This window comes from Pseudoliparis swirei, chromosome 24 (assembly GCF_029220125.1).
Source record: "Pseudoliparis swirei isolate HS2019 ecotype Mariana Trench chromosome 24, NWPU_hadal_v1, whole genome shotgun sequence".
NCBI lineage: Eukaryota > Metazoa > Chordata > Actinopteri > Perciformes > Liparidae > Pseudoliparis > Pseudoliparis swirei.
Genome location: NC_079411.1, coordinates 8617357 through 8632563, shown reverse-complemented (window position 1 = coordinate 8632563; position 15207 = coordinate 8617357). Strand labels below are relative to the sequence as shown.

The 15207-nt window shown below is 38.8% G+C and overlaps 1 long non-coding RNA gene across 3 annotated transcripts; it reads left to right on the top strand.

Annotated features, from left to right (window-relative positions):
• Positions 1-8710: 8710 nt before the first annotated feature.
• On the top strand, positions 8711-11999 carry LOC130190106 (uncharacterized). Of its 3 annotated transcripts, XR_008830905.1 has the most exons (7): positions 8711-8987; positions 9819-9843; positions 10086-10248; positions 10377-10465; positions 10870-10916; positions 11047-11125; positions 11441-11999. It is a non-coding gene; the product is annotated as an uncharacterized LOC130190106 (long non-coding RNA). The 3 variants fall into 3 exon arrangements; XR_008830904.1 differs by lacking the exon at positions 10870-10916 and having other exon boundaries at positions 8717-8987; XR_008830903.1 differs by lacking the exons at positions 10870-10916; positions 11047-11125 and having other exon boundaries at positions 8734-8987.
• Positions 12000-15207: the final 3208 nt, after the last annotated feature.

Below are 15207 nucleotides of genomic sequence, written 5' to 3'. Positions count from 1 at the left end.
CTATCAACACACTGTAACTTTAGGCATGAGAGGTTCAGAGCAGAATGCTTTAAGGAACATTGGGTTGGGTTTCAGAGGTTTACAGAATAAAAGAGGTTCACCCTCACATGAAAGAGGTTCAGAGCAGAATAGAGTCAGAAAGAGATGCAGCACATGTTACATTGGGTGTTTGACAGAGTAGACCCACTACGTGTAAAGAAAAGTAGCCCTCCTCTCTTTAAAGTTGGCAAACTTCTCAATAACTCTCTGGTTAAAGTCAATCATGTCTGTGACGAGCCTTGTTTACATCATTCTTGAGGGAATGTGTCTGTTTTTCCGAACTTCTTCGTTGTGTTTTCGATGCCAGTTCAGAATCCTTCTGCTGCTCTGCTCTTCAAACAGGGCTAGCTTCATGCTGTTAGCTAGATGGCTGCGGCAAGATTCGTGCTTTACACTTGTCTGAAGCTCTTTAGATCCCTCATCCCCGTTGTAGTCCAGAGAGTTTCAGTCCCAGGACTTTGGAACAACAGACAGGGAAACTAAACAGCGCATTACTCACTGAGCCTCCAGCTAACCAGCTCCGTTAGCTACCTGCTCGCGGAGCTCCGTGGAGCTCTCTGGGCTGAGGGAATGATAACGGTCTCTGATTGGCCGAATAGTCCAATCACGTGAAATAAGAAACAATGTCATTGGCCAGGGCGCAAATTTTTGCGCCCCAAGATTTACGTTTCATCTGCCAATGACAGAGCTGCCAACTTTTCAAAAAACCTTGGAGTGAGATTTTGTCGGGGGTGACCAAAATGTTGCCGCTCACTCAGCCACACACGTTGGTGGCTATAATATCAGGAAATTTGAATAAATGTGGCGTTGTACTCATGTTGTACCCTGCATTCTGGCCTGGCAAAGGTCTTTTACGAGACATCTTTGCTACCTTAAAGAATTAAAATGTTTTTTAATAACTCTACTCTCATTGACAAAAACATGCCTAATTCTATTGCACAAATGTCCTGTCTTTATGTTAAATTCTTGATAATACATCTTACTTGTTCAAAGTGCTGTTTGGAATTTTTTTGAGAGGGTCCTTTTCCTAGGCCTGTAAATAAAGTGATAAATGCTATGTGGGCAGCCTTAACAAACAATGCTATGATGTTTTGAGCATGCAGTTTACCAAGAGGTTAACAAGGTGCTCTCCTGCTGCTTGTTATGACAGCTGAGTTTACATCACCACACAAAATCAAACGCACAAACACAACGAATTATTTCAAGATTTAAAGTTTAAGAGAGTGAGTACTTAATTGAATCATTAACAGGGCTCTTAAGTTTTGAAGACAGGCAAGAGTGACATATTTATCCAGGATGCTTTATTTTCATTGGTTGCTGGATTAAATCTTACCCAGATAGGTTTTTTTCTGATTGGCTGTTGTGTAGCCCATTTCTTTTTTTTGATTGGCTGATAAGTGGCACCTCACAGCAGAGCTCCAGGGGAGCGCTTGATTCCCCCACGGTGAGGGCAGCGCGGCCAGCTCATGTTGGCGCGCTGCGGCACATTAAAACATTAAATAGCCGAGAGTTTTTTCAGCGTGAGAAATACGTGTGGCGGGAGTACGTGACGTAAGAACGAAATGCGTGAGTGTCACGCTTAATGCGTGACACTTCCGAGCCCTGCATTAACACACCGTAGTCTCTGCTCGTTGTGTCTGTTTGAAAATCTTCTTCTGTTGCTAACTCGGGACTCTTTGGAGTAAATAGCATGTCTATGCAGCGAATAGGTTTATAGATGCGCTCCTTAGCGCCATCTATCGTCGCGGAGTTTGAAAAGAAACCAACGCGCCTCGGGCCAAAATCAGAATTTCTTTTGCCGTGAGAAATTGGTTGTGTGGCGTGAGAGCGTGTGAAAACATGCAAAAGCGTGTGTCACACGGCGAAACCGTGAGAGTTGGTAGCTCTGCAATGAGAAGCCGTCCTTGCCGCAACGATGCCGTACACACATGTTGGGCCGGCGCCCGTAAAAGGGGGCGGGGCTTCTCTCAGTGAAGATGAGTGGCGATATGTTATTTTTGGTCACATTTAACTTAAGTGGTTGTTTACAGGGGCTTACGGTCTCCCACACACATTTAGCGCGTCAACACGGTTTATTTATTATTGAAATGATTTGGAATATAATGTTTTTGACAGTATACAGTATATTATATTTTGTTCTTCTTTTTTTTCATCTCAAAATTTTAAGAGGGGCAGCGCCCTAGCGCCCTCTATGGACGCACTGCCAAAGACCTCAAAAAATACACCCAGTATGTCAAACTAGCGATATGATTGGTTGAGGATAATGTCAAACTAACGATATGATTTGTTGAAGATTATATCAATCAACGATAAGGCCTCCATGTACTTCACCAGGCTGTACTTGTCTTGGCCTGTGTGAAGGCCTGAGATGAGCTGCTCTTCTTCCATAGAGACTGTGGAGGTGACATCTGATTGGCTAAAAGCTCCCGTTAAGATAAATTAGACTAGAATCAGCGCTGCCGGATGGAAGCACAGCAAAAGAGGAAGACAATAGTGCAATAAGAAAATAAAAATTTAGAAAATAAAAGTTTTATTTATTTATTATTTTAAACAATTATAGAATAGCTTTAACTTTGTAATTATGTTTAGGCCTTCAGAGAAGGCTTAGAAGGCCCTGACGGCCCGCCACTGCTTAAATGAGGTGACTGTGTCTGCCTCCCAGACTGAAGGTGGAAGCTGGTTCCATAAAAGAGGAGCTTAATAACTGAAGGCTCTGGCTCCCATCCTACTTTTTAAGACTCTAGGAACAAGCATTGTCTGTTAATGACGCAGCTTCCCGTCATGCGCATATTTATGTATCTGCACTCTGTAGGTATGTATTAGTAGGTGTTGTGCTTCATGTGCACCTTCACAATAAAAGCCCCGGACCGAAACACTGGTGAACTAATATCATTATTACATTAGGTTGTTCAGCTGTAGTCAGACGGCATTGAAGGCCTAGGTAGAAAATGCATGGCCCGCCACTGCATTTAAGAGTAGACTCAAGACTTTCCTCTTTGACAGAGCTTATAGTTAGGGCTGAATCAGGTTTGCCCTGGTCCAGCCCCCTGATATGCTGCTATAGGCTTATAGGCTGCTGGGGGACGTTTAGGATACACTGAGCACCTCTCTCCTCTTTTCTCCCTCCTTATGGATGAATTTGTATCTCTCGTCATCGGACCCTATGAGACGTCATAGATCCTATCTGCCTGATGGATCATCGAGGTCTGGATCGTGAAATATTCCTACTACCAACTATGCCATGGCCCCTTGTTGAGACTCCGCCCACTCATCCTCTCTACTCTATGTACAGATTGTAAAGCACTCTGAGACAAATTAGTAATTCGTGAAAATGGGCTATACAAATAAACTGAATTGATTTGACTATATATATATATATATATTAGTGCTGTGAAAAATAACGCGTTAACTCAGTTAATTAAATTACAGGTTTAACTAGTTTTTTTTTAACGCATTTAACGCATGCGCAGAATGAGCTTCAATCCGTCTGTTGTTGGTCGTCGGGACGAAAAAAAAGTCACTTGCAAAATGAGCTTCCAATACACCACTTCAATCTGAACTCTGTCCGCTCTCATGCAGACGGTCGTGCTGTTCATCATTTTTAATTGAATTTATTCAAAATCTCCACAGTAATATCTCATGAAAATATTCATGGGTCTAGCAGAGGTCACCCTTAACAAGACTGCAGTGTACCTTTTTTGAAGAAAGTTTCAGATTTGCTTTAAATAAAATCCAAATATTGCCATAATATTAATCATATTGATTTCTCGCTAACTTTAAAGTGAATTTATTCAAAATCTACACAGTAATATCTCATGAAAATATTCATGGGTCTAGCAGAGGTCACCCTTAACAAGACTGCAGTGTACCTTTTTTGAAGAAAGTTTCAGATTTGCTTTAAATAAAATCCAAATATTGTCATAATATTGATAATATTTATTTCTCGCTAACTTTAAAGTGAATTTATTCAAAATCTACACAGTAATATCTCATGAGAATAATCATGGACCTAGCTGAGGTCACCATTAACAAGACTGCAGTGTACCTCTTTTGAAGAAAGTTTCAGATTTGCTTTAAATAAAATCCAAATATTGTCATAATATTGATAATATTTATTTCTCGCTAACTTTAAAGTGAATTTATTCAAAATCTCCACAGTAATATCTCATGAGAATAATCATGGACCTAGCTGAGGTCACCAATAACAAGACTGCAGTGTACCTCTTTTGAAGAAAGTTTCAGATTTGCTTTAAATAAAATCCAAATATTGCAATAATATTAATCATATTGATTTCGCTAACTTTAAAGTGAATTTATTCAAAATCTACACAGTAATATCTCATGAGAATAATCATGGACCTAGCTGAGGTCACCAATAACAAGACTGCAGTGTAGCTCTTTTGAAGAAAGTTTCAGATTTGCTTTAAATAAAATCCAAATATTGCAATAATATTAATCATATTGATTTCTCGCTAACTTTAAAGTGAATTTATTCAAAATCTCCACAGTAATATCTCATGAGAATAATCATGGACCTAGCAGAGGTCACCCTTAACAAGACTGCATTGTACCTTCTTTCAAGAAAGTTTCAGATTTGCTTAAAATAAAATCCAAATATTGCCATAATATTAATAATATTTGTTTCTCGCTAACTTTGAATTGAATTCATTCAAAATCTCCACAGTAATATCTCATGAGAATAATCATGGACCTAGCAGAGGTCACCCTTAACAAGACTGCATTGTACCTTTTTTCAAGAAAGTTTCAGATTTGCTTAAAATAAAATCCAAATATTGCCATAATATTAATAATATTTGTTTCTCGCTAACTTTGAATTGAATTCATTCAAAATCTACACAGTAATATCTCATGAGAATAATCATGGGCCTAGCAGAGGTCACCATTAACAAGACCGCAGTGTAATTTTTATCAAGAAACTTACAGATTTGCTTCAAAGAAATATCAAATATTGGAAATATATTACTATTATTTTCTTTATGAAGTGCTTTCATTTAGAAATCAAACGTCAGGATGTCCTGATCATCTCTGGATGACACATTGAGGTACTCTACCATGAATCAGAAGTGAAAGTCTTTAGCTTTTATTTTGAAATTCTAAATCAGAATATCCCAATATTGGAATAATTACTTTATTTCATTTAATGTGTTCATCATTAATACCATTCATGATTTTTCATCTCTTCATTTAGTTTAATCTATCACTATATCTGTATTTAAAGGCGTGTTTCGTCATATCACGTTCACCGGAAGTTCGCTCTTATTTTGAAGACAGCTTTCACACGCTCGTACCGTAATGTCTGGTATATACGTGTACTGAAAAAAATCGTGCGGGCTGGCTTGACTGTGTTTTTCGAAGTGGCGGCTGGCTTGACCGCAGTCACATGACGCTGAAGTTGACTCGCTCAGCTCACCGTTAGCAGAAGTTAGCCTAGACAGCTTTTTGACTTCAGCCGTTTATCAATTCCAAGAACACTGAGTACAGACTCGTGTTCTTTTGGAGTCTGGTCTTTGGAATCTGGTCTTGGGAGTCCAGACTCTCGAGGACGCAGGACGGTCTTTCTGGTCTTGTGACGTCACCACATCAACTGTTCTTGCGCATGAATTTACTCCAATTATTCACTGTAAAATACTTTACAGTGGAGTAGAATGTGTTGCGGTGTTCACTGTTGTTTGGCGTAGGCTACGAATAAACGGTAATAAATATACAACGTTGCGTAGCTTTCCTGACCCAGGGTCACTACAATATGAAGTTATAAATCTTAACCCTCAGTCAAATTGACGTAACATTATCTTTTAGGAAATAATAAACTCGTTGTGCTCTTTAGATCCTCCAAAACCTAATTATATCTCATGTTTAGCCGCTACGGAGACGTCAGAGCCAGCGGAGCATTTCGAAAAGTCCTGCCGAGATCAGGCTTCTCTTGGCGGCCACACAGCGAGCAGGACCTCAAATCTCCGTCGCATATCCTTATTAGGCTGAATCTCGATAAACCGACCACAGATTTGATGCTTAAACTACTAACTTCTCGGCTGAAAACATCCTTAAATTACATTCCGTGACTCAACAACAGTAGTATTTAGAATGTACAGACAAGAATGCATAATAAATGCTGTTCGTCTACAGATCCAAGTGCTAGGGATCGATTGCTTCTGTCTTGCTCCCTGACTTGACCAATCCTGTTCAACAATGAGGTTCGGACCGCCCAGCTCATTTGAATATACGGACACGTAAATGTCACACATGAATAAATAAAGAAATACGTGTGGACACATAAATAGAGATATAAATAAATGAAGAAATACAGAAATGTAGAAATACATTTATTTAATGATGTCCTGTTGAGTTATAACTTATATTTATTAATTTCTGTATTTATTTCTGTATTTATACATTTATTCTTGTATTTATTTATACATTTATTTAAGCATTTATTTATTTATACATTTATTTAAGCATTTATTTATTTATTCTTGTATTTATTCATGCATTCATTTATTTATTTATACTTAAGTCATTTTGAGTCCTCCATAGCCAGCAGCCCGCCGTGACTAGTTCTGCTCCGCTGCTAGCAACAACGTCAACTACAACGCTGGAGGTCACCAGAGGAAATCCAGCGCCGTGTAACAAAGAGCTCATCACCGAAGTCCAACAGTGCGCGTTTTTCATTCTGTTCGACGAGACTCTGAACCAGACCACCGAGAACAGGCAACTAGACTTCATGTGTGCTATTGGTTCAAGGTTTTTGACGCTTTCAGCACATTCTTCGTTTGGTATTGATTTCAATACATGCTTGCTGTTGGAGATGAACTTGTGTAGTCTTAGCTTGCCTTTGCTGCAATTACCTCTTGCTTCCTTGACGAATTGAATTGCCTCAGCATCAGACGTTACACTCACTAGTCCAGCATTTTGGTTGAATTGATCTTGACCTTCAATTACGATATGTTTAAGACCAAAATTGGCACAGCCGGGCGAGGAGGCTGTCCCAAACAGATGAACTTTCATCCGGAAAGTTGATGGCGGAAACGCCAGGTCACCATTCTCCCACCATAGGGACCTCAGGTATAGTCTTGGGCTGTGTCTACTACCGGACACTTTCAGTGCGCCACACTGACAAAACCAGCTGAAAGTACCCGGACGGCGCACTGCAAACGGGCAAAAAAATGCAGTGTAAAACGATGGACACTACTGGCCCTAAACGGGCGCCATCTTGGCTACGTAGCGGAAGAGGAGGAGCCCTTTCTCCAGCTTTTCATTTTATTTCTAAAACAATGGCGGACGAGATGGCTACGGTAGCACAAGCGGTAGACCACGGAGGCTCCTGCCGCGATTGTGGAGGTATCGCATTTTCCACATGGGGTGGAGAAAGGGGTAAACAAGGGACAACAAGAGGGCAAGAAGTGCATTCATTTTGTCAGTTTAAGTTTCGCGGGTATCGCAAGCAGATTTGCGTACGTCACTCCCGGCTTAATTTCGCGGGTGCCGTGAACAGATTTGCGTCTGTCACTTCTGCCAAGTGGTTAACGTAAGTGCTCCATTTGATACAGCACTTATCAGCGACGGAGTGCACTACAGATGTCAGTGCACTGTATTGCAGTGCACTATATTGCAGTGTACTTCGTAAAGTGTCCGGTAGTAGACACAGCCTTGGTCTTCATCACACATAATAGTGATCGGGCCCTTGCGAAACCTACAGAGAAGTCCCACCAAGGTATTTGTGAGCTCAGGCCCAGTAAGAAGTTGGTCATTCAATGACGAGTCTTGGAATCTTGCTGAGCAATCAAAGATGACTCGTATCTTCCCAGACTTTTGACGGTGGTAAACTCCGTGATGGGGAATATACCAGGCTGGTTGATTGTTGTGTTCTTCTTCGGGAACCTTCTCTGCATCACCACGAGAAATTATATCTTTCTTAAAGTTCAAGTAGTCTGAGCAGTATTTCTGGTCTCTCTTGAGCTTTCGTTCCAAGCCTTTTAGACGCTGAACAGCACATGACTTATTATTGGGTAGATTGGGTCTGTCTTGTTTAAAAAGTAAGGGCATTTCAAAATGACCATCTTGTTTTTGTTTGATTTCATCACTAAGTTTAGTCAAGAAGTGGAGATCTTCCTGAGAGATGGTTGCATCTTCTTCAACTCTTTCAATGAATTTAGATTCCTTGATTTCCTTGATCTGAGTCTTGCAAACATAGGGAAACTCACCTTTGAGCTTGATTGTTGGTTTGGGTTCAGGTGTCACTTTCCTTACAATGATGCGGTGACTTACTCCAATTGTATCAATATTGTGCTCTCGTGGGTCACCATAACTCACTATTCTCTAATCAGTTTTCTGAACAAAGGATTGGTTTTCTTCTCCACATACGACTTCTCTAGGCATTAGCGCTTGTAGACAATTGTACCTTTTTGTAGGTCTTTGAATTTTTTGCAGGGTACAATTGTCCCTTTTAACGACATTGTAGATAGTTTCAGCTTCACTTGTTCTGTGTTCAAGTGGAATAAGTAGAGTTAGTAATGTGGTTTGAAGAGACATAAATTCTTCCATAAGGCGAGAGAGAGAAGAGGAGAGAGGAGCTCAGTGTATACTAAAACGTCCCCCAGCAGCCTATAAGCTACACTGTAAAATGTAATAGTAAAGTTTAGTTTAAAAAAATTAGTGAGCTTTACTCATTTCTGCTTACTTTGTTGACCTTACTTTAAGAAACTTAGTAAAGAACACTTTTTGGTGAGTAAAGTTATTAAACTTATTATCTCAAGTAAGCTTTACTTTAAAAAAATGAGTGAGGCGGACTCGGAAGAAACTCGGGTGCACTCGGCAGCACTCGGCAGCACTCGGCTCGAATACGCATGCGCAGTCGACCACTGAAGACGTTCTTTGCTCGAGACGGATTGGCGGCAGCGAGAAGGCAGTGCAGGTGTGCGAGTTACTTTCAGGTAAGTTTCAGCGTCTCAATAACGTTTTGCCGTTCATGTCCGAAGTAAACATCGTCGTATCTTCGCCATATTGTTCATATGTATATTCGTAGTTGAATGTTAACTTTACGAAGCGTTTAATGTAAGCTAGCTAGACCGTCAAAACAAACGAGTCACAATGTTAATGGCGGACATCGTCGTGGCTGTCTCACTCGTGTGCATTAACGCAGCACTACGGGAGTCACACAACGCTACTGTCACTGAGTTAAGAGTGAATGCAATGTCAGGTTGAATGTAACTATAATGTAATGGTACTACTTTATAGACATGCGGAGTGATACGAAGGCATGTGTGATCAGAGGGGGGGCGTGTACAGTCGTCAGTCCGCTCTTGGAGTTACCCGAATCCAGTCAGTCACGGTGTTATGTATGGTTAAGCTAATAAAGATACTTGGAGATACAACGGGCTCAAAACCCTATTAACACTTCATAACACTACAGTAACGAGGAATAATTCAACCACAACCGTATGATGGAGAACTTCTCGGCCACAGCGAATGTGGTACAACGTTTTTTTATTTTTTACTTGAACATCATTTCTTATTTTGTGATATTTAATGGAAATGACATCCATTATAACCAATAGCAAGTTTGAAACTAAGCTCCCTACCAACCTCCCTACAGACTATTTATGACTTCAATCTATCTATCTATCTATATCTAGGATAAGCATTTGTAATCATATTTGTCTGTGAAATCTTCCATTAAACTGATGGCTTTTTAGCCGTAAAAATGCATCTTGACGAGGAGTTATTTGCAGTTTGACTAATTGCTTTTGTTGTTTCTTTTGTAGGCTTTGAAAAACCTGGCAATGAATTGTAAGTATTGCTTATTTTCTTCTACACACTACTGCATAACACATGGAAGCGTTGCCAGATTGAGTCCATGTCTTCACACAGAGAGTCTCCTGTGACGACCATGAAGGGCCGATGAGGGGAGCTGATGTAATCTGTTCAATCTAGAAGCCACTAGTTTTCTGCCCAGTGTGATGTAGTATGTTGTAATGTGTTTACTGTAGGTCTAATATGACTACATCTTAATTTATTTCTCTTTCCGTTAGATTCTGGCTGAGTTCTGTCGCTTATCAAGCAAAAATCTGAGTTGCAATCAGAGTTCTTCAAAGATCTCGACAAATATACTCCTCGCTTCCTGGAGAAGTTCAAAACCCAGAGGGGGAAAGTGTCGGACAGAAACTTGAATATCTGCAACAAGTCACACCTGGGGTAAGTTTCTCAAGCAGTCATTTTTCTTTATGTGGTTAATAAAGTAGTGTCACAGCATTGCATGCAGAGCTGTCAAATGATTGTCCATTAACACTTGTGAATTGTGTGTGTTTAAAATGTTTTTTTAGAGTACAGATGTGACTGGGAGGTGAACAGCAGTCCTCCGTAGCTCTCCCTTCATCCTTGGAGATGACAACGCAGACTTCTTCAAGAATTTGTAAGTAGACTTTAGTCAAAATTATTTAATTCCACACCACAGGATGCCCAATCTATCTCATGTGTTCTGCCTGTTAATCTTTTGTTATTGGCTACTTCTCTTCCAATCAGTGCTTCTACTTTTTGATTCACTTATCCCTGATTGGGGCCCTTTTAGTGGGATCTCCCGTCTTTCCAGTCAGGTCCAGTTGCAGCTCTCTAGTCGCCCATTCAAAACCCAAAGGCCTTCAAAATAAAAAATTACAAATCATATCACACCTAAATGGGCATCTGTACACCTTCACATGTCTGCATGATGGTAGAGGGTTCTACTAATATCTCCTGTTACCAAAATGGGTTTTCACTTGTAACATTATCGCTATTTCTTTGTTGCTTTTGGGCAATATGCTCGCTCTCCTGCCACAGGAGGTTCAGGAGCAGCCAATATGATGCAGGTGTGACGGCTGAAGATGGTAGGTACCTGTTCAGCCTCCTGTGGTAGGAGCACATTTCCCAGAAGCAGCAGTGACAAAGAAATGTGGATGTTTACCACGAATATGGTTGGTTGCCCACGTATTAAACGTTGGTCTTTCTATATTGAAGGTGTGAGTTTAGGATGGCATGAAGCTTCGACTTGACCCTATGGAAACACAGCAGATGCCACCAAAGGGTCCTGATCGGGGTGTGTTGTGATGCAACTGCATCGACCTGTTCTCAGGCCCTTCTACATTCTGTTTTTTACATTTGCTCTATTATTGTTGTTCCATTCAAATATCCCTATTTGTAAATATGATAATTCATATTCTTTATTATTAGCTTTTGCAATCATTCAGTGAATCACATGATCAATGAATTAATCATCGCACTCACTCCTGAGAATCTTTCACTTGATTATCTAATAATATCAGAATCCAGGTAACCATTGTGTGTTCTACCATAGAAATGCAATGTGAAATTTGACATGTAATTGTGTTTTTTATGCTGCTCTTGTTATTAGGACTCTGATGACCTTCTGGACGTGTCCCACGCCTCCATTGGGACCCTGACAGTGCTGAAGACATCGTGGCCTCCTCACTCGCTGAACCTGGAGTCTACAGCTACTGCCATCGTTTTGGGAGGAACAGTCGTGATGGGTGACCGTGATAATCTTCCCCGTGCCGTGTGGCTACTCTTCGGACTTATTTACCCCTGAATTCGGAGTATCCTCAACGAGTGAGGAAGACCTTCTGAATTTATTCATAGAGTGCTTCTCACTTGGACCAAAAACCCTAAAATACAATCACTCAAAAATCTACTGATGCCATAAGGGACTGTGTTCATGATGTGCAGTCAGGCCCGAGAACTTCACCCTTCTATCTCCAATTGAACTCTTTTCTAGAAAATGTCTGTTTTTGTTGTTTTTCTGTCGTGAAATTTAGCAAATGCCGAAAACGCTGTGTTCATCATATTTCTGCGTTACAAAACCTAATCTGGCAACATGTTCAGCGTTTTAAGCACGTTGTTTGAGTTTTAAAACATGTGTTTTTCTTCTAAATAAACGTTGTCTTCCATTGTAACTGTTCTCCTTCTTTTGTTTCAACAACTTACAGTTTTTAGTTCAGCTTACTTGATCATTTTAAGGCAATCGGTTTCCTCACTATTTCTAAGTAATGGGATCTCATTGACTAGTAAAGTTAACTAGTTCTTATTAGTACTGTTTACTTAATATAACTTTGATCTTTTAAGTTGTCTTTTTTAAGTTAACCTAGTAACTAATAATTGTTAAGTTAACTATACTAATGTTTACTGCAATTACATGAGTTGCCTAAACTTAGTTTCTTTTAGCTTTAAGAACTTAAAATTATTGAGCTACTTTACTTAGAAATGTTGAGGCAATCGGTTTCCTCACCTTTTTCAAGTAAAGTCAACTTATTACATACTTAAAGATTTTAAGTTACCTTCACTCGTATCTTTTAAGTTGTCTGAACTGACATATTATGAGTTGACTTAACTTATGTTTACTCCAATTACATCAGTTGCCGAAACTCATTTATTTTTAGTTTTAAGAACTTAAAATTATTGAGCTACTTTACTTAGACATTTTGAGGCAATCGGTTTCCTCACCTTTTTCAAGTAAAGTTAACTCATTACATTTTACAGTGTATAGCAGCATATTTAGGGGCTGGACCAGGGCAAACCTGATTCAGCCCTAACTATAAGCTCTATTAAAGAGGAATGTCTTAAGCCTCTCTTAAATATGGAGACCGTGTCTGCCTCCCGAACTGAAAGTGAAAGCTGTTTCCATAAGAGGAGCTTAATAACTGAAGGCTCTGGCTTCCATCCTACTTTTTAAGACTCTAGGAACCACAAGTAGCCCCGCATTTAGTGTGTGTAGCTCTCTAGTGTGACAATATGGTATTACAAGCTCCTTAAGCTATGATGGTGCATCACCAATCAAGGCTTTGTTGCGGAGAAGAATTTTAAATGTGAATCTTGATTTTACAATTTTTTAAAAATCTATTGTCATATTTAATGTATCTAATGGCCTTGGTAGAATTCTAAATCAGTATCAAAACTGTTTATTGATGAGTACTTTACCCATACAAGGAATTTACTTGCCGAAAGGTGCATAACAAACCCAAAACACAGTGCTATGAGGCATCATTTCAAGATAGAAAATTATTTATATTTACAAATAAAAATATGGTAAACAAACAAATAAAAGAACATTGAAACAAGTGGATTCTCAAAGTGGCAAGTGTGATTTAATATCTATTTAAATATGCATACAGTTGCAACTAATAACTTGTTTATTAAACTTTCACCCTGCTTTCCAGAGAAGCATAAAGTGAGCATTGGACATAGATCAAAGCTAGAAAAATACAGGACTTTTAAGATTGTGAGAGCAATCTTAAATCCTCTAAAGTCTCTTTACACATTACAGATTAATTGCCATTTTCAGGTCAAACTGGCTAGTGACTTTCTAGTGACAGTAGTAAAAAATGCACAATATTTTTGTCTCTTTGCTTCTTTATTCTTTATTCTTTCACACATCTGAGCCGCACACATAGCTGCCAGTAACCAACCTCGAATATCTTGAAAATGTAATCAAATCTTGAAAATTGCTAAATTTCAAAGTCGGAGCATTAATATTGCATAATAACTTTTTGTGACTCCTCCATCTGTGATTTTTCAAATAATAGAATAGAGAAAATTGCAATCACTTTTATTAAACCAGATTACTCCAGACAAAAAACAATGTAAATAAAGTTGTGCAAAAAATAAATAATATTTGGCAAATAGCTTATTGTGGCTGCAATTAACATGTTTTGCACTGGATATCTTGAATAATAATAATAATAATAATAATAATAATAATAACAATAACAATAAGTGCAACCTGTGAAAAACTAAACAAAACAAGATAAAATATTTGGCAATAAAGAGTTTTACTGAGTTTTACACTGAATATATTTTCAAAACAATAACGTGCAAAACTAAATTAGTGCAGATATGTGTGAGCAATCAAGTTGTATCAGTATTAGTCAATCACCGATAAGGTCTCCATGTACTTCACCAGGCTGTACTTGGCCTGTGTGAAGGCCTGAGATGAGCTGCTCTTCTTCCATAGAGACTGTGGAGCTGACATCTGATTGGATAAAAGCTCCCGTTAAAATAAATGAGACTGGAAGCAGCGTAGCCGGATGGAAGCGCAGCAACAGAGGAAGACAATAGTGCAATAAGAAAATAAAAATTAAGAAAATTAAAAAGATATTTTATTTTTTATTTTTTTTAATTATAAAATAGCTTTAACTTTGTAATTATGTTTAGGCCCTCAGAGAAGTCTTAGAAGGCCCTGACGGCCCGCCACTGTCAGAAACACTTTCAAGAGTTTGGTATGGTTTTTGTCCCACCACCATAGTTGCAGCCAGTAATGTAAATATGAAGATCTATATCTATCATTTTAGCCTGCAGAAGGCAGCGTTTCTCAACACGTCTACCATCAGTGTGCAAACAGTGTGACGGTTGTGCAAAAAATAAGATGTACTTAAAAACTATAAACACTTAAATCATAATGTTGTTCAATCAATTACATTACCCGTTTTAGCACCAATTAGGAGATATTTATTTTCAGATGATTCTTATTAATTACAGGAGTTCTACATCTCATTAAGTTTGAAACTGCTTACTTGATAAGATACGTTTCCTATTAAATGTCTTAAATAAACAGTTTGTGTGGGTGTGTAATTTATTTGTTCAAGGTTTTTCACCTGCTGGTTCAACGTGAACAAAATTAATCATCTTTGTAATGTATAACAGCACTAAGTTTACTTTAATTATTGTTGATGTTTACAATGTCGTAGAGCAGGGGTGTCAAACTCATTTTCACCGTGGGCCACATCAGCCTCATGGCTGCCCTCAAAGGGTCGGTTGTCACTAACACGGTCTAATTCTAACTACTCCAGAACATATTGTTAAATAACTGTCTTTGCATTTGTTTATTGTTTATTTAGGTGTACTTATATAAATGTATAACTATATATGCAAATGTATTTAATATTATAAAATAAATCAATTTAATTTCATTATATTTACAGGTGGTTCTCCACTGGTCTGGGGCAGTGGTTCTCTGGTCTGGCTTTGGGACGCACTATCACCCCTGAATGACAAGCTAAGACCTAAATCGAGGGACATTTTTAACTTCTCAAATGTATTTAATGAAAAGATGGTGCAGTTTCAACTTGAGAGTTCAGCATATCACAGTATGCACAACAAAACTATTTA